We start from the raw sequence: 21,885 nt of genomic DNA on the forward strand, positions 1-21,885 counted from the left end.
TCACAATGCTTTTTTCTTCAACCCTAACTAAAAATAGTGATAAAGTTGCTTCACCCCAAATATCTATCCACCCAATGAAGCTAGCAGCTTCAATTTAGGGGATCTTCTCTTTCGCTTGGACAAAAATGACAAAAAGTCGAAGATGAAAGTATTTACTTTCAAGAATATTTTGCATAGTGAAATTCGGATAGATTGAATAAGACCTAGGGCTAAAGTTATATCAGAAAACCTAGTTTCGAGATAAACGCGTTTAAAGTTTTTATAAAGTCTATTAGAGGATAACTTTTTTTTATTGATTATATAGGTTTTGAGGGTGGCTGAGCAAGAATTTGAGGTAAAAATGGCTAATTGAGTCAAAGCTTCTCTCGGCCTTCTACTTAAATCAATGACATGTTACTTCAGGTTAAATGTCACGCGTCAGGGTGACTTCCTGTCCACATAAAGAAAACCCAGTTGCAAAGGATTGGATACGGACGGATTTACTGTTGACAACCAACGCAAACAAATTAAGGACAACGAATATAGGATATGCACTTGGAATGTTAGATCCCATAACAGAACATGAGGAGGCGAAGAACTAGCGGAGGATCTAGACTGCTATAGAGTAGACATCACCGCCATCCAGGAAATACGGTGATATGAGCCGGGCAAAAAGAGGATGAGAAACTGCGATATTTACTATGGTGACTGCTACCGAGAAAACCAAAAGCGCTTATTTGGGTGCGGATTTTTCATTGGAGACAGACTTAGGCAACACGTCTTGAGCTAAGGGTGTATCAACGCCTCATGACCATCCGCATCAAGTCTAAATTCGACAACATTAGCCTAGTATGCGCAAAACGACCCCACAGAAGAGAGGGATGACAACACCAAGGATATGTTCTTCAAGCCCTTGAGCTTGAGCAGTGTCCTAGTTACAACTGTCGTGGGTGATACTAATGCCAATCTAGGAAAAGAAGACATCTTTGCTGGAATATCGGGAAAAACAGCCTTCACGACAACACTTCCGTCAACGGATTCAGGATCATCGATTTTGCTGCGGGACGAAACGTCATGGTAGCCAATACGCGTTTTCCACACCTCAACATTAACAAAGGAACTTGGAGTTCTTCAGATGAATCTACCGTCAACTATATTGACCATATTGCTATCGACGCTAGACACGCTATCAGCATCATGGATGTCCAAACTTTCCGAGCAGCTAACATCGACTCGGACCACTACCTCGCTGTAGCCAAGTTAGCACTTCGGGTTTCCAAACCCAAGGCAAAACAGTGAGATGCTGGTAGAAGGCATAACATCGAACGGCTACAATCGCAAGAGATCGCCAAATCCTTCTAAGACCGAGTTACAAGTTACCTCTCTCAAAGTTCACTACCGCCAACACAATGTACCCTGGTTTGATGAGGAACAGTAAAATGCAGTCAAACAACAGGCACGCAAAGCGGCGCTGCATAGAAAGACGGTAGCTGCTCCTGAGCTCTACGACAAGAAGAAGCGAGAAAAAGGAAAAAGAGAGGTTGAGAGGTTTAAAAGCAGGAAGTTCAAAACTTGTATGAGCAGGTGAAAGGAAATTCCTAAGTACATAAACCTAGAACCGAAGGCTGCAAAGACGAAAGTGGAAACATCATAGTGGAACCGTAGTCAATGCTGAGGATATGGAAGGACCACATCTGCAAACTGTATAACAGCGACGACGAACCGAATTCCACCAGGCAGGATGATTCATTCAACATAGACGAAAAAAATAAGTAAAGATTACCATAAAAAAGCCGCTGCAGCTATTGGTTTAAATGCCGAGCTCTTCAAAGCAGCTGGGGATAATTTGGTTAGGAGAATGCACAAACTTATCTGTAAGAAATGGTAAGAAGAAAGCATGCAATATGAATGGAACCTAATTATTGTTCGTCCGATACTGAAAAAGAGGAGACCTTCTAAACTGCACCAACTAGAGGCACTACTTAATATCGCTTACGAAATCTTTTCTGCCGTAATATATGAACGACCAAAGCCCATCATCAACAACTTGATATGTCGTGATCATTGTGGTTCTAGACCAGAAAAATTACGGCAGATCCTGGAAAAAAACTTAAGAACGTCAAATCGTGTTTTGGCATCCCTGCCAAACTCGTCCGTTTATGTAGGATGACCATAGAGGATTCAAGCTGATCCATAAAGGTTTAGACAAGGTGATGCGATGTCATGCAATATTTTTAACTTCGTGCTTCAATAGTGCAGACCTCTCACGTCAATACTAGAGCCACTATCTTTCTCAAAGGCCTTTTCAATTACTAGCCTATGCTGATGACATAATCGGAAGAATTCAGCGTGATTTAAATGGCGCTCTTGTGAATATTGAGACAGAGGGCAGCAAAAATTTGTTTAATGGTTAATGAGGGCAAAACGAAGAAGCTGCCGTCGTCAAGAAAGGACTTTTAACATCGACCTCTTGGTCAAAACTTCACCATCGACAAACGTAACTTTGATGTAGTTAAGGACTTCGTCTACCTAGGCTCCGCTATTCACGCAGAAAAAAACACCAACGCTGAGATATAACGAAGAATAACTCTTGCTAAACGCCGTTTCTTTGGCACCTTAGGTCGTTTCAAGAGAAAAATTCTTCGTTTGATCTACGGTCCCCTATGCATTGAAGGAGAGTGGAGGAGAAGATTAAACACCAAGCTGTACGCACTGCACAGTCACTTAGACTTAGCCAGATGGGTAAAATTCCAAATAAGATGGCTGGGTCACATAGAGCGCATGGGAATCAATTCTCCGGGATGAAAAGTCTTCAAATCCAAACCCACAGTATACCGCAGTAGAGGAAGACAGCTGATCAGGTGGCGCACACAAATGAAAACTCACCTCACCCAATTTGGAGCGCAAAACTGGAGACGAAGCTAGATGGAGTAGTTTGTTATGTGAGGTCCTAGTTCACACAGTAAGTAACGTTATTAGAAAAATCATATTGACTGTGAATAAAAAAAAAACAATAAAATATACTAAAAAATATTGGTAAAAACAGATTTTTGACTTAAATGGTTCTAGAATTAATGAAGGTTTTGACTCGAAAATTATTTTTTTCTATACAAAATATTATTGTTAACACAATTGATAAATTTTTTTAGATAAATCCGATCGGAATCGAAATTTTTGTATAACAAACAAAATCCTTCAAAAACCGCTTCTTACAATTTGTAAATAATGGTTTTAGACTAAAAATAAAAATCTACACAATAAAAAAACAAGAAACAATAACCTACGAAAACAACTTGGAACTGTTTTAAATGAGTTAAGACACAAGCACTTTGAGAAGGAAAAAAGTTATTCACTCCTAATTTTTGTATCGTACGCAAAATGTTGTTTTATTTATTTTAATTTTGTAAAAGTAATAAAAGTATCAACAGTATGAAACTTTAGTTTCAAAATATCAAATACTGAACTACTAAGGAAGGGTGTATAAAAGTGCTTCACTTGGATGATGCCATTGCGAATATTTTCGTCCAGGAGTATAAAAGTAGGATCTTTTAAGAACGTTTGTATAGAATATCCAAAAGAGTCTTGAAAACTCCTGTTTTAATTTAATTTAAAAAGACTTTGACAGCTGAATAAAGAACAAATAAAGATGCTATCAAGGATTTATTACTCTCAGGACGTGAAATAGCAAGGAGTTTAAAGCAATCATCTTGCTGATACAAAAAAATCAAAAATCAAAACGGCTATAAGGCAGAAACCACAACATCATGAGAAAAGTGGTTAATTCTTCGGCTTGCCTAAAATTTCACTCTACACGCTACTTAGGAATGGGACCAATGCTGAGTATTAGCCAGCATAATTCAAAGGATAATTCAGAACATTGATATTGTCCATAGAAGAAAACTAAAAAATAAGCATGTTTTGAAGCAAGTACATAAGAAGCATCGGATGAATTTTGAAAGAGAACATGTTGCTCGAAGCAATGAATGAAAATACGTTGGCTATTCAAATGAAAATAAGTATAATCTCAATGGTCCCATTGGTTACAACCTCTATATTCCTGTGAGTGTTAAGAAATTAATAATATGTAAAAACGTTATAAATAAATGTTGTAAGACCCTAAAATGCAAATGTTTCATTAATTTTTTTCTGAAATTTTACACATGGCCTCATCCTAGTGACACATTTTTGTAAACCCTTTTTAAGTGGTTTATTTTTTGATCTTGAGTTATTGCAAAGCTTGCTTTTAGCCTGTTATTTTATAAATTTGTAATAATGAAGTACGTATCTATTCACAGGAAGTAAACGTTTCCGGTACAAAACTTAAACTAACTATAAAAAGCGAAAATCGATTTTAAAATGGACTAGAACCTAGTTGTTGCTAGTGAATTAAAAAACGATACTTTTAAGCATTTTCGACTCACTTTTTTATAACAAAGACAAAAAGCGAAAGATTGTCATTCCCGCGTAACAATTACTTTGAATTACCTTAGAACTATTATTACAGCAAAATTATTTTTAAAATGCTTTCGCGTTTTGACCATTTTAAAAAATTCTATCAGTTTTAACTGCATTTTGTAAACCCATTTGTATGTTTTATTGCAATTCTTTTAAAAATTTCTGTGATCTCTTCTCACATTTATCCACTTGAGTTTCTGAGTTCAGGTTGGGTATGGATTCACCAATTGCGTTGCGACATTTGCGTTTTGTAGCGATTGAGTGATTAACTTATTAAATTCAAATTGAAAACGCAATAACAATAACTCAACTCGATGGTAATTCTCATTTTCTCAGTCTCTCTTGGTGTTTTAGTGACTAAAGGTGTTGCTCCGTTCTTTGGGTTCGGGTGGTATTTGTAAAGTGTTTGTTTTTCATTCATAAATCAAGATAAATTTGTAAAAAGTGTAATTTTAGTGTAAATTAATAATAAAAAAAATGTGTTACTTATTTGCGTGAAATTTTGGTTAATTAAGTTCAATTAAATTCAATAGTAAAAGTTCCGTTAAAAACAAATTATGTGCATACTTTAAGGAGCTAGTATCAGTTTCGTGTTTATTCTTGTTCTGGTTGAGTGCTACCACTTTGTATTTTTTTAAACTATAAATTGTGAATTTAAAAAGAAAAGATTTTTATCATCTATAGTTTGGTCATCTTTATGAGCGGTGAGTTTTTTTTTTTTTTAATCGTTTCAATATTTTATGTAATGAGGCTCAAGGGGTATGGTCTTGTAATTTCTTTTTTCTGTAGGTTCTTGTTCTTTTATTGAATCATATCGATTTCAGTTAATTCATTTTGTTTGTCAGCGCTGTCGTAGAAGATATTTTTTACTGTCGGCTATCCGCTTCAACAGAAATTTAAAACTTCATAAATTTGGATAGAAAAACTTTGATCTTTCAAGAAAATGTTCATTTAAACTTTTGTGTTATTATTTTGGAATATTTCTAGATAATTTCTTTACAGTGCCTTCTATTTTGCTTTATCTATCTTTAATCACCTATAAATGTATCTTTAAAGCCTTTAGCCGGTTTTTGTTACATCGATTTTCGTTGTCAAAGCAAAGATGTTATTATCCTTTCACTTAAGCTACAGGATATATGATAACCGAAACAAGAGAGCCTGATGTAATTCGGATACTTCCTGAATTACAGTCTTATAATAAGCTTCCGCTATCAACTCTGGATGATGCAACATTAGACTAGGTACAACTTACTTAACCCGTTTTAACCCCGGAAACTGACAACCATCGCTGCCATCGTGTCTTTAATGTCAACATCAAGTAACACTCGATACAGAATCGGGTGTAAGTGAAATACAGAGTGTAGGTAGATACTTCTACATAATTTCATTTACCACAACATAGAGCCCACATCCATGCAGCTTTTTGAACTCATTCCTAAAAAGCTGAAGCTCAGATGACGTGTGACAAATGACTCAATTATGTTTTCACGGAAGTCGAAAGCTGTACCCACAGAAGTAGAAATCTCATCCCTATAATATAGACTCCAGACATTCGCCAGCAAGAAAACAGGATGTTTGGTTTGTCCTTTATTCATATAACTCAAACCCACACACAAAAACAACAACAACAAGACTGGGTACCTACAATGTACTTATACTTTATACATATTCCTATTCTTTAACTTTAAAAAGGACACATTCAAGTTCGAGGATGTTAATGTTCATGTTCCTTATTCGTTGGTCTTGGGTCTTCGTTGTTCTCTGTTTGCGTCATGTCATTCAGTTTCAGTCTTTCAGTGTGGCAAAAATGCCTTAAATTATTGAATCTAATTTACGCGCGAGGAATAGTTGGATCTTTTAAGGCAGTAGGTATAGGAGGATAGCGAGGACCGAAAAGGAACAGGAATAAGAATGACTGGTGGCTGGCGGTAGTGGTGGTTGGTTCTTGATGGTTCATCCTGGCTCTATTCTATGTATACACTACCTACACCCCAGGCCAAGAACCAAAGACAAGTGGTACAGGTAATGAAGTGTCAAGCTGAATAAAGATGCACGCATTCCTCTTGAGCGATGTTTCAGAATGGCTTGCCATCTTTTTTGGGATTCATATCATCCGGAAAAGAAGAAGATGAAAAAAAATTGTGTCCTTGTCCTTCGTCTTCTTGGTCGATATGGTGGAAGAAAATCTTGGAGGAAATAACATGGCTATATAAATATGTACTTATGCGCCGGTGGTGGCGTTCGTCGGTCGTCGCGGCGGTAGTGGTGGCTGGAAGGTTAGATACGTTAGAGAGGAAAATTAATAGCTTGACATTCTTGTAGTAAAATTGAAGAATTTTAATGTCTCCATGAATGGTATTATAATGGAAAATCGTGTAGGCATGGTATGAATACACATGTAAATACCTATGTTATATAAAGGAGCGTTTAATTTCGACGTCAGTTTTGTTATGGTTGAGGAAAATTGAGTTCTTCCAAAAACAAAAAATTGACTTCGTATTATTCTTTTATTTTGTTTTTCTTTTCTTTTAGTATAAATTAATATAAAAATAAAGATTTACCTAAAAGTCCTCCAAGTAAAACGAACTATTTAAAAAGTGATTGAATTTATCAAAGCTTTTACAGAATTTTGTCTTTTGAAAGGTGGTTATGAAAATTTCGATTTAAGAATGAAAGGATTCTGAAATGTTTTTTTTTCAGAACATAGAAAAGAAAGAATGTCTGTCAAGAAACCTGAATAAAGTTTAGTTAGTTCATATTTAAATGTTGCCCACAAAAGTTGATCATAAAATCACATTATTTCCAAGAAATTCAATACTCTAAAATAAAATAAATTTACTGATAATCGAAGGATCGAAAACAATTTCTGCAATTTCTGTCCTGAACTCAAATAGCCTAAAGAAACACCAGGTCTCTGCTGTTCAGGAAGAAAAGCTTTATTGGCAAAAATTGCTGATCCACCGGAACCATTAAAAAGTCTTTTGAATCATTCTCATCAAGAATCTAACCATTATCTGGATTTTTTTATAAAACAACCCTGAGAACCGAAATTTTGGCAAATATATTAAGAACGATTTCCGTCAGTTTTTTAACTAGCTGTAAACATAGAAAATGGTCAGTGTGTTTATTATCGTTCACCCAAGCATAATGTTTTTACTTGCGTCTTTTGCCATACATCAAATTTGAATGAATTATGGAATTAACACAAAGAAAATATGGCATCTGACATATTGCAACAACACAGGCATAATTTCAAAAACTGGGAATTAGCAATCACGCCACAAATTTTGAATGAGGCATTAATATTGGTTGAAGATCAACTTCTAAAAATATCAGAAAAAATGATGTCAGACTTTGATATGGAATCTTCTACACGGATTGAAGAACGTGACGAACAATTTCTTCAGGACAGGGATTATCTCTCAGAAATAGCGTATGATGCCAACCAACTTTCAATTTTCTTTCAAGAAAATGAACAAACATTAACCGACGACAAGTAACTTGCATACAACACTATAATCGACAACTTGATGCAGAACAGTGGTAAAATGTTCTTTCTTGATGCATCTGGTGGTGCTGGAAAAACGTTCTTGATCAATATTTTGCTTGCTAAATTTAGAATGCAAGGAAAAATTGCATTAGCGGTAGCATCATCTGGGATTGCTGCAACATTTCTAGAGAATGGAAAAAGCCCCTTACGCAACTTTCGAATTGACTTTAAACTTGTAAAGCCAAGAGCGTCCATTTTTTAGTATCTCGAAACAGAGCTCAATAGCTAAAGTGCTTTAAGAAACGACGTTTATTGTGTCGGACGAATCGACTATGGTTAAAAAAGGTGGGTCTGAAGCTCTGGATCATACACTTAGAGATTTTAGAGCTGATGAACGTCCGATGGGAGGTGTGGTTTTTTTCACCAAACACTGCCAGTTGTGCCAAGATGTACAAAAAGTGGATGAAATAAACTGTTGATTAAAATCGTCGTTTCTGTGGGCTTCTGTCAAATTTTTAAGATTGGCCACAAATATGCGCGTACATTTGGGTGGTGATAATAATGCAGCACAATTTTTAAGAACTCTTTTGGATACATGAAATGGAAATATTTTAAATAATGATGGTGAAGTACTAATAGAATCAACATTGTAACTAGCGTCACTGTACAAGACGAATTAATAGCTAAATTTTACCTGACAGTCGCCCAAATTTCAGAGAAAACGGATGATTCTTTCAATGTTTCACGACCATCAACAAACTTATCTTTCTATTGATAATCTGACTGATCAAGGTAATGCTATTGATATTCAAATTGAATTTCTGAATTCTATGAATACATCAGGACTTCCTCCGCATAAATTGGACTTGAAAATTGGGGCTCCAAAAATACCTACTTATGAGGAATTTAAATGCACCGAAATTATGTTATGGTTCTAGAATACGGATTGTAACTATTGAAGCTAAAATTCTTTCCGGCTCAGTCCAAGGTTAAAACGATTTCATTCGCAGGATACCGATGATTGCCAACGAACACCCATTTGAATTTAAACGAGTACAATTTCCTATAAATCTTTGTTTTGCTATGTCTATCAATAAGGAACAGGGACAGGCACTAAAGGTTGCAGGCCTTGACATCAAAAATCTCTGTTTTAACCACAGACAATTTTATGTTGCTTGAAGAACAAAAAATATTGTTTACAAAGAAGAATTATAATTTAAATGACAAAACTTTATTATCGGAATGAGTGTTTGGACTATTCATCGTTTGATGGCCAAATTTGATACTACAGGTGCAGTAGACAATCAGCCAACACCCGTACGTTCAAGGAACGCAATATCGCCCGACAACATCGCCGCAGTCCGTGAAAGTGTACAGCAGAAGCCGAGGCAGTCTAATCCTCGACGTGTCCAAGAATTTGGCCTTTCGCAGACTTTAACTTGGTGAATTTCGTGTCGGGACTTGGGCCTACACCCGTACAAGATGGAACTGACCCAGGAGCTCAAACAGTTCATGACCATAGACGACGCACGCCGCTTGTTCGCTGACTGGAATTCGAATCGTTTGGAAGAGTACCCCAATTTTGGGCGAAAAATCAACTTTAGCGAGAGACGCATTTGGATAAATGGCTGTGTTAACAAGCAAAATTGCAGTATATGGGTTGACACCAACCCACGCGAGCTTCACCAGATTATAATGAATCCTTAAAAAGTTACCATCGGTGTGGATTTTGAACCGGAGGAGTAATTGTTCTGTACATTTTGAAAACAACGTTAGTCAGGCGGTCACCGTCAATAGCGAGTGCCTACATAACGATGATAACTAATTTCTTATGGCCCAAATTACACCATATGGGCTTAGGCGACATGTGGCTCCAGCAGGACGCTGCGCTACGTGCCATACTGCAAACGCCACGCCCATATTGAAAAACCCTATTTTAGTATAATTTTGTTTCTGACCGTTTCATAAAATTTAATTGTCTTCTATTTGAAAACTTCGCAAGTGAGTCGGGTAGTACCCGTGGCATGATGGTAAGTGCGTTGGACTGTCATGCAAGGGGTGTTGGGTTCAATGCCTGTGCCACCTTAATTTAAAAAAAAAATAATTGACAAATCCTTCAAGAGTAATTCTTGTCATGAAAAAGTGCTTTCTCAAATTAGCCGTTCGGATTCGGCCCAAAATTGTAGGTCCCTTCCATTCCTAACAACAGTACTCGCACACACGAATGGTTGAGAGTTGTAAGTCACTAGGCCCTGGTTCACAACGGACTGTTGCGCCACCGTTCGAGCCATTGTTTGTTGTTAACCTTTTGGCACACAATCGCTGTTCATTTTTTAAAGATGAGTTGGTAATTAAAATTCTGCTCATAGATAGAAATGAAGGTATTATGTTCACCTATAAAAGTCCTTAAATATGACGCAAAACGTGTACCTATTTAAAACTTTTCCAAGTGTTTTGCCAACACCCACAATCAAAACCGTAAAGATTGATGAAAAAACGACACGAACGCACGACGATATAAAGATGATGACGGCAAGGAGAGGTATATACCCGCCTAGTAGTTCTAGTAAAGAGTTGACATTTACGACAGTGATTAAGATGAGACACGCGTATAATATGTTTCTTAAGTAAAAGTATAAAAGGATCCTCTCGCAACCATTATACATGTAGTTATATAAGAATCCTTCCGATTCATAAGAAGCACCATCTTTAATTTAGTCCTTCTCAAATCGTCCCTATACATACAAATATATGTATGAAAGAATCGTATCAAAATGTCAAACACATTCCACCAAGTGGGAGCATATTTTGACAGACTAGTAAATGTAAACAAATTGAAGAGGATATAAAATCCCATCGCACTTTACCATATACCACACCACGCCAACGACCATCACGACCACTCTTTACTCGTATATTGCACTCCAACAATTCCCTCTGCCATGTGCCATCCCAAAAGCCTTGACATTCATTCAGGGACTTCTGATGGTTGAGAATTATTATATTTCGTCTTGAAATATACAAAATAAAAAAAAACAAATGGAATGATTGTAGGTATCTTCATTTTAAATGGATAGAGACTTTCGGACAAACTTGTGACGTGTCCCTAATGGATGTGTGATTAATGCTATTGTCGCACTTTGTGTTTACATACAAATAAAACATGCGACCTAAGAAGTTTATATAATACAAAATTTTTGAATGATGAAGGATGATGGTTGAAGTTAAGGATTCTTTAGAGAATAATGTTTTTGAAAGGATTTTATTGTTGTCGGTGTTTTGAATTCCATTAGGATGAAGACTTCGAGGGAAATTCGTTTTAGAATGTCAAATGTTAGATTGACGCAGGTAATTATTCGTAAGGAAAGTTTGGAACTATACATTTTTATATAACTGTAAATGTTTTTGTTCGAATTTTTGAAAGAAAGTTCGAAAATTAGTTAAATGCTAGTCTTAAGGCAAATAAAGCTTTTCACGGGCCTTCACCAGCTCAGACGAATTAAAGAAGCTTTTTAATCTATTGAAATTGTTAAAATCCTTCTTTAAAATTTGACACTCTATGATATGGCTTTTTCTTTAGTTGTAAATAAAATCTTAAAAACTTCGGTTTTTCAAAGGGTACATTATTATTTCCACAAGCTTGATAAGAAATTTTTCTATCACTGGGTACTCAACTGCACTCCAAACCTGAGAAGCGTAGCAGAGAGTTGATTTCACAACGGCTTCAAATAGTTTATATTGGGCTGAAAGGATTATTCTATCGTTTGAAGAACCATTTTTCCTTGATAAATTCAACAAGGTTTGAGATGTGCTGGTTTTTTCCATAAGATGTTTGTCGAAATTTAGGGTTGTATTTAGCTTTATACCTTAATATTAAACTTCTTTGGATATTTCTAAAATATTTCTATTAAGGAACCATCTATTTCGAGAATCGTGAGAAGATCATTATTTTTTACTTGTCTGCATAATTAGACAATTCTAACCTAGCACAGTAATTTGCTAAGCGATTTATCATCAACTGTAGATTTTCTGATGATTCCGACAACACGACAAGGTTATCAGCGTACAGTAGCACATTTATAACAGTATCAGATATTCGTATTCCTCCAGGTACGGCTTCCTCTATGTCATTTATGAACAGCGAAAACAACAAGGCACTGAGTGGACAACCTTGTTTTACTCCGGTACATGTTTCGAACCATTCTGAAAATATCTCCCCATGTCATATGCATTATTTCTAGTGCTCATCGCTTTAATTACTTTCGAAAACCTCGAAGATAGACCCAATTATAGAAAAGAGCGCTTTTGTTTACAAGGTCAAAAACTGATTTGAAGTCCACAAATAAAGAATAAACTTTTTTGTTCCTTGCTTGAAAAGCTTTTATGATTGATGAAGGAGTTAAGATCTGGTCTATTGTTGAAAAGTTTTTTCTAAATCCGGCTTGGAGATCCGACAGAATGTTTTTCCTTTCGACACATTTTTCAAGTCTCTCTACTAGTATACCGCAGAATATTTTTGTGAACACATTCAAAAACGATATACCTCGGTAATTTTCAGCAATGTCTAAGGGACCCTTTTTGTGTATTGGACTAATTACCATCTTCTAGAAAGAGGAGGGGATGTCAGAGTTCCCTTATTTTATTAATGCATGCGTGGGGAGAATTTATATAGAACTCATACGGAATTCCATCTTCACAGTTTGTTGATAAGATAGATGAAAGTGAAATACCAACTGAAAGAATTAAAGAAATAAAAGGTATGTGTTTACATCAACAACCAAATAAAAAATCACCAGGTTACGATCTAATTACTACACAGGTTATGGAAGAAATGCCATTGAAAGCCTTCATAAAACTCCAATTTGTAATAAATGCATGCCTTAAGCACCGGTATGTCCCTCACCATTGGAAAATTGCTGAAGTAATTGTCATACTAAAGCAAGGTAAACCACCTACAGAAGTGACGGCTTAGAGACCAATATCGCTTATACCAATTATGGCAAAAGTTTTTGAAAAAATGCTTCTGAAAAGACTTAGCAAAATCATAGAAGAAAGAAGGTTAACCCCAAACCATCAGTTTGGCTTTAGAAATAAGAGTTCCACGATAGACCAAGTTCATATAATATCGGAAAACAAGTATGTTCAGCTATTTTCTTAGATGTTGCTCAAGCTTTTGACAAGGTTTGGCATGAGGGACTTGAGTACAAATTGTAAAGGGATCTTCCCAGGCAGTACTTTGAAATATTAAAATCGTACATCTCAGACCGATTGTTTAGAGTAAGGGATCAAGAATACTCGGAATTGAAGAAATACTGCCAAATACCATGGAATGACTCTGGATGCAAAGCTTAAGTGGAAAGAGCACATCAAAGAGAAAAGAGAAGAACTAAACTTGAAATATAGAAAAATGTACTGGTTGCTTGGTTACAACTCTGATTTATCATTCCAAAACAAAATAATGTTCTATAATCAAGTACCAAAGCCTGTTTGGACCTATGGAATCCAATTATGGGGATGTACAAAGAAAACAAATACCGAAATCATCCAAAAATTCCAAAACAAAGTCCTTCGTGGAATAGTTAATGCACCTTGGTACATATGAAATACCGATCGTGACTTACAAATAGAAATGGTTACAGAAGTTGTTAAAAAATACGCTGTATCGCACAACCAGAGACTGTAAAGTCATACTAATTCTGAAATTGAGTCCGTCTTGAATATTAAAAAACCATGTTCGGAGATTAACCCTGCAGTCGTCGCGCACCAAAATGTTACACCAGTCGTCGCGTGGATTACATTAGTAATCCATTTTAAAATTAGAATAAAACCAAATGCTTTAATTTTTTCAAATTTATTTTGGCTTTAAAATTTAATTACATGTTATATTAAGTTAAGTTAACTAACTGTTCTAACTATTTAATTGTAAGTACTAAAAGAGATGAAAAATCCCCACCACTAGTTTCTTAGGAATACTCCATTTTGTAAGAGTGGATTACAGTAGTAATCCGCGCGACGACTGCAGGGTTAAGAAGAACCAAGCCTCATGAGCTTATGGTCTAAAAAAAACATGGTAAAGTATTAAAAGTTTATAAAAAAAACCTGGTGCCTTTCCATTTTACGGTTTTTCCAGTACAATGCTTAAGGGTTATAAGACCAACGGTTGAAAATCGGTTCAAAAAACTTAAAAAAATTGAAACAAGGCCAATTATTGAAATTTGGCCTAATATCACTTGACTTTGTTGCACTTACACAAATCGCTTACCAAGGTATAATTACCTCAGAAATGTAATGCGCTTTGAAATAGCTTAAATCAACTTAAATATAATAACAAAGATTTTGGGCTTAAAATTATTTTACAATTTCATCTTGGTGGCTATACATTAACAAACAACACTGCCAAATAATTGTGATGGAAAAAATGTATATTGCAAAGTTTTTTTCACGGGTGCTGTCCCTTACAAGGAATTGACAACTTCTTGTCAATAAAAAGTAAAGTTACTTTTTTTGAAGTTAGCATACAAATTGCAGGCCAACTCTATCCCTGCCCTAGTTCTCATATGCCACACAGGCAATGCAAAAATTAATCTTTTGGGCACTGAATCCCAAATGGTTTCATCACACATCAACCGTCTTGAAAATTTCAATTAACCTTTTTGAAGAATTGTTGTTGCCGCACCGATATAACACCAAACGATTAATGCACTTATAGCCAAATTCGTCAAAGCCATTCTCGAGCTTAATCTCGAAACCATCAATATAAGATCTTATAAAAAAGAAGAGGCGATGGAATTGTTTATGGGAAGTGTTGCCTTGGTTTTATGTCAAATTATCTTGTGGCCAGGCATAGGGCTCCTTCCAAAAAGCAGTTGAAGCAAATTCGTGGCTGGATAAGTATTTCAAAACTTTTCTTCGAGCTCATTCACACCCAACCAACACATAATAATATTATTTTTCTTTCATTATCTTCAATTTTCCATAATCTAATCATCATCTGTTATCGTTAATGGATAAAATGATTTGTATATGTATCAACACTCTTCCAATCACTCAAACCAGCAGCGCAAACTGTTAATTGTCACATTAACACTAGGCACCCACTTCCCTTTCTCCCATTCTCTACCTTAATTGGTCCATTCATGCATTTAATTGTAAGCAGGTGTTGAGTTTTTTATGCGATAATTCCAATATATGCCTCAACGAATATCCTTCCATCACACACATGCACAGGTACAGGCATCCTGTTATCAACATTTTCCCGTTAATTACATCCCATCAAGGAGTAATTGCGCCATCATATAGCATTGACATTTGTCCCTGTCACCTGTGGCAAAAAATTCGATAGACAGGAATTCAATACTTTCATGCCTACAAAATTATATATCCGGCACCGGTCGGTCAGTCAGCCAGTCAGTCACTCAGCAAGGATATCGGCAAAATATACAAAGAGAAATCCTGTCATATCATTTTCAGTATGAAAACAAAAAAAAAAACTGAAATTAACACATATTAACGTTGGTATTGACCCCATCGCCGCAGGTCGCGATAAAAATTGAATATCAAAAAAAAATTATTATTGATATCGCAGGATGGTCTTCACACATAAACACACATATCACACATGTATAGCAATCCTTTTAGAAGGACACAAGCAAAAAAAGTGCTAAAGTTTCAAATTGATTGATCGATTTATGTGTGAAACGATTTTTTCTGTTATGTTCATCTCGGAAAAAAAATAACCAATACAACACTTGACAGGAGAAATCTCCTCCTGACACCATGGCTAACATATCCTCTTAGATTCCGCATCGGGCATCAGGATGAGAAAAGGAACAAAAAAAAGAACTTGAGAAACTGAAGTTCTGGAAAATTGTTTAATGGCTCTGATCTGATGGGTTAATGGATAACTTGTGTAATCTGTGATTATTTGTGAAATAACTTTCAACCATCGCCCTCACCCTAACGCTCACCAACCGTATCTATTTCTTTTTACCAGAAAAATCCTTGCTTTTTACTTTTTTGTCAATCGAAATCGATGTTGGGCAAGCCAAAATATATCCTCGATGTCCTAGAAAATAAAATTATCAAAAAATCAAAAGAAAAAAAAATACGACCATATACCTTGTGAGGAAATCTGTGTTATGCCAGGACATTGATAAAGGACTTGGAGCCATTGAATCACTTCCGAGGGAGCACACACTCGCTGTATCCATACACAAATACAGAATATACAATCTTACTCTCTCTCTCACCGTTTTATCCTTCAAAGTTTGTGATTTGTGCGAAAGATTTTCGGATCTCTGTTTGGGTAATTGAAATTTATCTCAATCGACGACGAAGACGACATCACAGACGACGAATAAGACGACGACGACAACAACGACTACGATGATGATGATGATGCTAGCTACTGATGATGACGACGAAGAAAGGACGAAGATAAATGTGGGAGTTTTTGGGTGTAAGCTTCATATATGTATGTATGTAGGTGGCATAAACACTCTCTGCAAATGAATCCTCATCTAGCTTAGCATTGAATGCGGATTTGAAAGGATAATATACATTCTAAACCACAGAGTTTGAGCTGATAACTGATCCTGAATTGCTGGTGAATCCTTGGGATTTTATTTCATTGAGAGAGTTGTTTCACAGAGAGATAGAGTTGATTCTAAGCAAAGGAGAGAAGAAGATTGATGAGATTTTAATTATTTGATTCGATTGAGCCTTCGTTATATAAATAAACGATTGGGATGACGCTACTGTACGTCGTTCAACCACGTTGATGGTGTTAAGAAGTCGATTTAGGATAGGTAGTATTTTATCTACTAGGAACTTTACTTGTGTTTTAAAAATGACTTTTTGATTTAGAAATGAATGAATACTTCTTAAAATGCACCTAAATAAATATAAATCAATTACAAATGTATTTAAAAATTGTTTAATGCTGATGCACATGTTTTAAATGTAAAAGGCTAACCAGGAAAATACAAATGATATTTTAGTTCATGTGAAAAAGAAAAGGCTAATTGAGACTGATTGAGCGTAAAGAGATCGAATGGTCAGTGGTGTGGCTATCGAAATTACTTCCAGGGTTTTCCTGAGAACTAAAAATTGTCCACCGGTTTTCTTGGAAACAGTAAGGGACCACACAACCAATATCCCAAAGTGCAAAATGGTTTGAACATATTAGATCACTATTCTTAACTTCTTAAAACCAAGCACTCAAATTCAAGTGTGTATGAAATTATAAAAATCACAAAAGGCAAAGTGTAAAATTAGGTCCGTAAAGCTGGAAACACCACAATCGAGCTTCGAAATCTTAATAATGCGCTAATTTAGTGCTCTAATCCCGACTAGGTTCAACATCCCTTCGACGACGACGATATAAGATAAGACGATATGCCTAAATTCAAATCTGATTAGTTACATTTTTTCCCTCATCATCAGTTTTTTTAAATTAGGAATTTAAAGGTGTGGTGTTTTAAGCTTGACGTCAAGCTGGGAATACCACAAGTTTGAGGGGGAAGGGATTTTTGAATTAAGTCGGAATTAAAGCACTGAATAAGCACAAATAGAGCCCTAAATCACCTCATCATTAGATGTTTAAAATTGTGTTTGGTTGAGAAAGTCTCCAAAAGTTTTAGTTTTACGACCTAAAATTGGGGATATGGGCTTAAAACAACAATTTAGAGTTACGCGAACTAAGGAGCGCAAAAATAGCACTAAATGATCCCATCATTAGTTTTTTTTTTTAAATTGTTGGTGGTTTAGAAAGTTTCCAAAAATTTCAACTTCACGACTCAATTTAGGGGGTAAGGGCTTGAAATACTAATTTGGAGTTTCGCAAACTTTGGAGCCCAAAAAGATCTCTAAGTTCCCTCATCATCAGTTTTTTAGAAATTATGAACCTTAAGGTGTGGAATTTACAGCTTGACGTCAAGCTGGGAACATCACAACTTTAAGGGGGAAGAAATTTTTGAACCAAGTCGGGATTAGAGCACTAAATTAGCACAAGAAGAGCCCTAAATAACCCCATCATTAAGAAATCGAAATTCGATTGTGGTGTTTCCAGCCTTACGGACCTTTTAAAAACAGCATTAGACAACAAATTTGTCCTTTCGGGACAATAATTGGGTTTTCAAAAATGTCGAAATTGAGGTGGTGGAAGAAGCATTTGTCAATGTTAAGTTAACAACATTTGTTAAAAAATAGACATATCAACTAGGAGGAATATAGATCTAAGTATCTCCTTCCAAAAGGAACTCCTCAAGGTTGGACTCCTTCACTTCATTTGATGCTCGTGAAAAACACAATCCTCATTAATGTAGTGAATGGTGAATTCCCCCTCAACATCAGCGAGCAGATAAGAAATACCTTATCAATATGGACTATAACCTGCGGTTTAGGGACCCAACTTAAACTCTCCAAACACGTAAACTATATTGGCATGACCTTCGATAAGATATTGAATCAGAGCCTTAACATTCAAGATAAGACTAACAATCATAAAATGGATGTTCAAATTATAGAAGCTTGGTCTGGTGGAATGCATTGGACAAAAGTACCAACTTAGGAACCGTAACCAAGTTATAAAGAATATCAGTATCACAAGGTTCTTCATGTAAACCCTTGGATTTTTTGTACAAGTATCAGCAGCAATCAATATCGCACTGCAGCTAAGGCAAATTGAGTGCTGGAAATCAAGTAGTGCATTGGTCATGAACTAATTCTACAGAAATAAAAAGTACTGAGCGCTTAACTCCCCATTTAGACTTCTAGAAGGTATTCACAACCACATGTTCTAGGAGAAAAGATTAGTTTAATAAGAAGCCTTCACTATGTGAACACAGGCAGGGTAGCAGTACACGAAGGATGTTAGAAGCCCACTCATACTTCCAAGCTGAGGTCTCCTGAGTTAACGAAGAACTAAGAGTTCTTGGTACACAGCACAACACGAGGCACTGTTATGTTCCTACTCTTAATGGTGTTTCAGGGAAAGAAAACGCTGATGTTCTGGAAAGAAGATGATCAGCACTTGGCCTAAATCAGGCAGACCTGGATAGACGAATCATGCCTCCTATCGAAAAACATAAATAGATTCAGAAGTTGGACTGAAGTCATTCCCAGAGCAGAAGCCTTAATTTCCTAATGTTATTAAACTGACAATTGAATACAACCAATTTATTTTCACTGAAAAGAAGCAACAATTAAAATAATTACACTGATTGATCAATAACGATATGATAATCAGATTTTCTCTTTACAAACTCACTGGCTACCTAGATAATAAACCTAAATCTCATAAACCGAAATTCTATTCTCAAACGCAGAAATGTCATCACATTAGCTCTAGAGTTTCATAAAAGATGCCTTAAGTAAGGTATACAATCACATGAAATATCTTTGGTACTTAAGTTTGCCTTGGAACCACAGAATTCTCATCTCAGTTTACTTATAACAACAACTCGTTATCCGCTCTTCAATTCAACTTAAACAAGCTTCAACGTTGCATTGCATCACCAACCAAATCCAACCAGACAACTATGCATTTACACACCCAAAAATCCCCCAGCCCCATTCTATACATATATAAAATCTTATATGCTCACACTTAACTTCATAAGGATCGTGAATCCTGATAGATGTACTCTCTACTACTTGTACTACGAGTATTATGTACCCCCGAAAATCCTTATGTGCATATGCGTTAATTCAATTAAAATCAATTTCCACCACTCGTGTACTAATGGAAAGTTATATAGGATTCTTGATGATGAGCTTCAAGGAGAATATGCTGCGCCCAGCAGATGATATATAAATTACCACTTCAACTTTGAGCAAGGACCTCAAGACTTTATAGAAGAGTGAAAGCAAAGGGACAGGGCGAGAGTGGATGAAGGAGGGGGAGAGATATCACTTAAACGTTGATGTTTCTGATGCGTCCTTCTTCGGGCTCCTGGTTGACGATGAAGATGATGATGATGATGATGATAGGTTTGGTTGTTCCTTGTTCCATTGAATAGCGAGGCTAACAACGAGAGAGAGTGCACTTCATTTTCTCACAAGGATATCCAATAACAATGAACGACATCATAAGTCAAACACATGGGGCGATGATAGCATCTTCCAGCAAAAGCAGAAGCATTATAATAGCGAAGACATTGGGGTGCCTGTGGTGTCTCATATACTATAAGATGGCAGTCGAGAAGACACCACCAAGACAATGTCTTGATTACACAGAGAACCCACATGTTCCTCTTCCTCATATAACTACGTATCCTACGTCCTACACCTACGCTTTCAATTCTATACCATGTTAAGAGACGAGAAGATTGTTAGTATAGTTCTTGATGAATATGAACGAACGAACTTATGTGTATTGTAGGTACCTACTATATCTATCTATAGGTTGTAGGTGCGGAGATTGAAATGAACTTAATGAACCTGATGTGTATATGCAGATGCAGATGCAGCAATCTCTTCTTTACTTCAAGAATTGAGCACGATGATAAGAGCAAGGATATATGTGTAACTACCTATGAGTTAAATTCCATTTAAAGGGCTTACATATAAGACACAATGATGTTGATTAAAAGTTCCTTCTAGAGAAAGATAAAATCATGTATTCATTTCATACTATACAGTAAAGTAGTTTCAAAATTACTTAATTGCTAGTGCCTGGCCTTGTTATATTATCAAAATCATTTTACTTTTTCAATAAAAGCACTCAACTGCTTTTCAATTTAGGTAATTAAAAAATTATTATTGAAAAAATATTACTAACCTAGTTATCCACCTAAGTGAATTATACATTACTTAAAGTACAAAAACGCTAAGCATTACACCATACAAGGTGGCTTTGGGCCCCAATTTAATTAATAAATTAGTTTTTGCTACAGCCAGCGTACCTACAATGAAATACAATTTCGTACCACTAGGCGTCATTAATCGATTGAAGAAAATTTTACTAAACCTTAAAAATATTCCTGACAGTTTTTGGAATTCGTTAATCGTAAGAAGAAGTATGTTGGTACCCTAACATAATGACTGATTCGACATCAAAAAGTAATGAGCCGAGTATAATTGCGAACATGTTTGCAAACCACACCAAAAATGCTTTTGTAATACAATTAGCTTTCCTAGCACATCTAACACTGTTTCAAATGTCCCCCACTTATTCTTCAATTCTATCAATTTCGTTAAAAGTAAAGATACTATCTTTAATGTTACCCTACAACTTGACGAATGTTTTAGTTTAATAAATATGATTTAACATCATGAAAAATGAATAAAAATAAGCCAGCATGGTGTTCAAATATGCGTTTCGACCCGATGTAATGGTTGGGCTCATCAGAAGATGACCATTACACCTTGTCTTGATGCATATTTTCTCGAATAAATCGAGAATCCATATAATATGAGCTACATAGAGCTACTGTGAATTATATGGTGGCTACAAGTCTTCAGAGAAGACAAGACAAGACGTCAAGACAAGGTGTAAGGGCCATCTTCTGAGGAGCGTAGTTTTCGTAGTTTTATTCCTTCAAGTATTAGACTCCAGAAACTATTGAATACTAATTTTAGCAGATCAAACTATGGTGTAGATAGCTCCTTAAATCAATTAATTAAAATCTATAATAAATTTCACTGTTTTATTAATTCACCAAATAATTATATATAAAAAGTATAAATTGCAAATTAAAATTGTTCATCAGTCTAGTTTAAGTACAAATCATTTCAAAATGAATGCCAATTGAATTTAGGACCTTGTCTGCCGACTCGTACCGGTGACAAACATAGTAAAAACTTGAATCAAATGTCACCATAATATCTCTTGACATACAAACTCAAAGTTTTAACAAAATTTACTTAAAAATCAAATTTTTGATATATAACAAATATTTTTATTTTAAAAAGACTTCATATGTTAAATTCTAGTTTATACTTTTTGGGAAACATATTCT

The sequence above is a fragment of the Eupeodes corollae genome, chromosome 1 (assembly GCF_945859685.1).
Source record: "Eupeodes corollae chromosome 1, idEupCoro1.1, whole genome shotgun sequence".
In the NCBI taxonomy this organism is placed as follows: domain Eukaryota; kingdom Metazoa; phylum Arthropoda; class Insecta; order Diptera; family Syrphidae; genus Eupeodes; species Eupeodes corollae.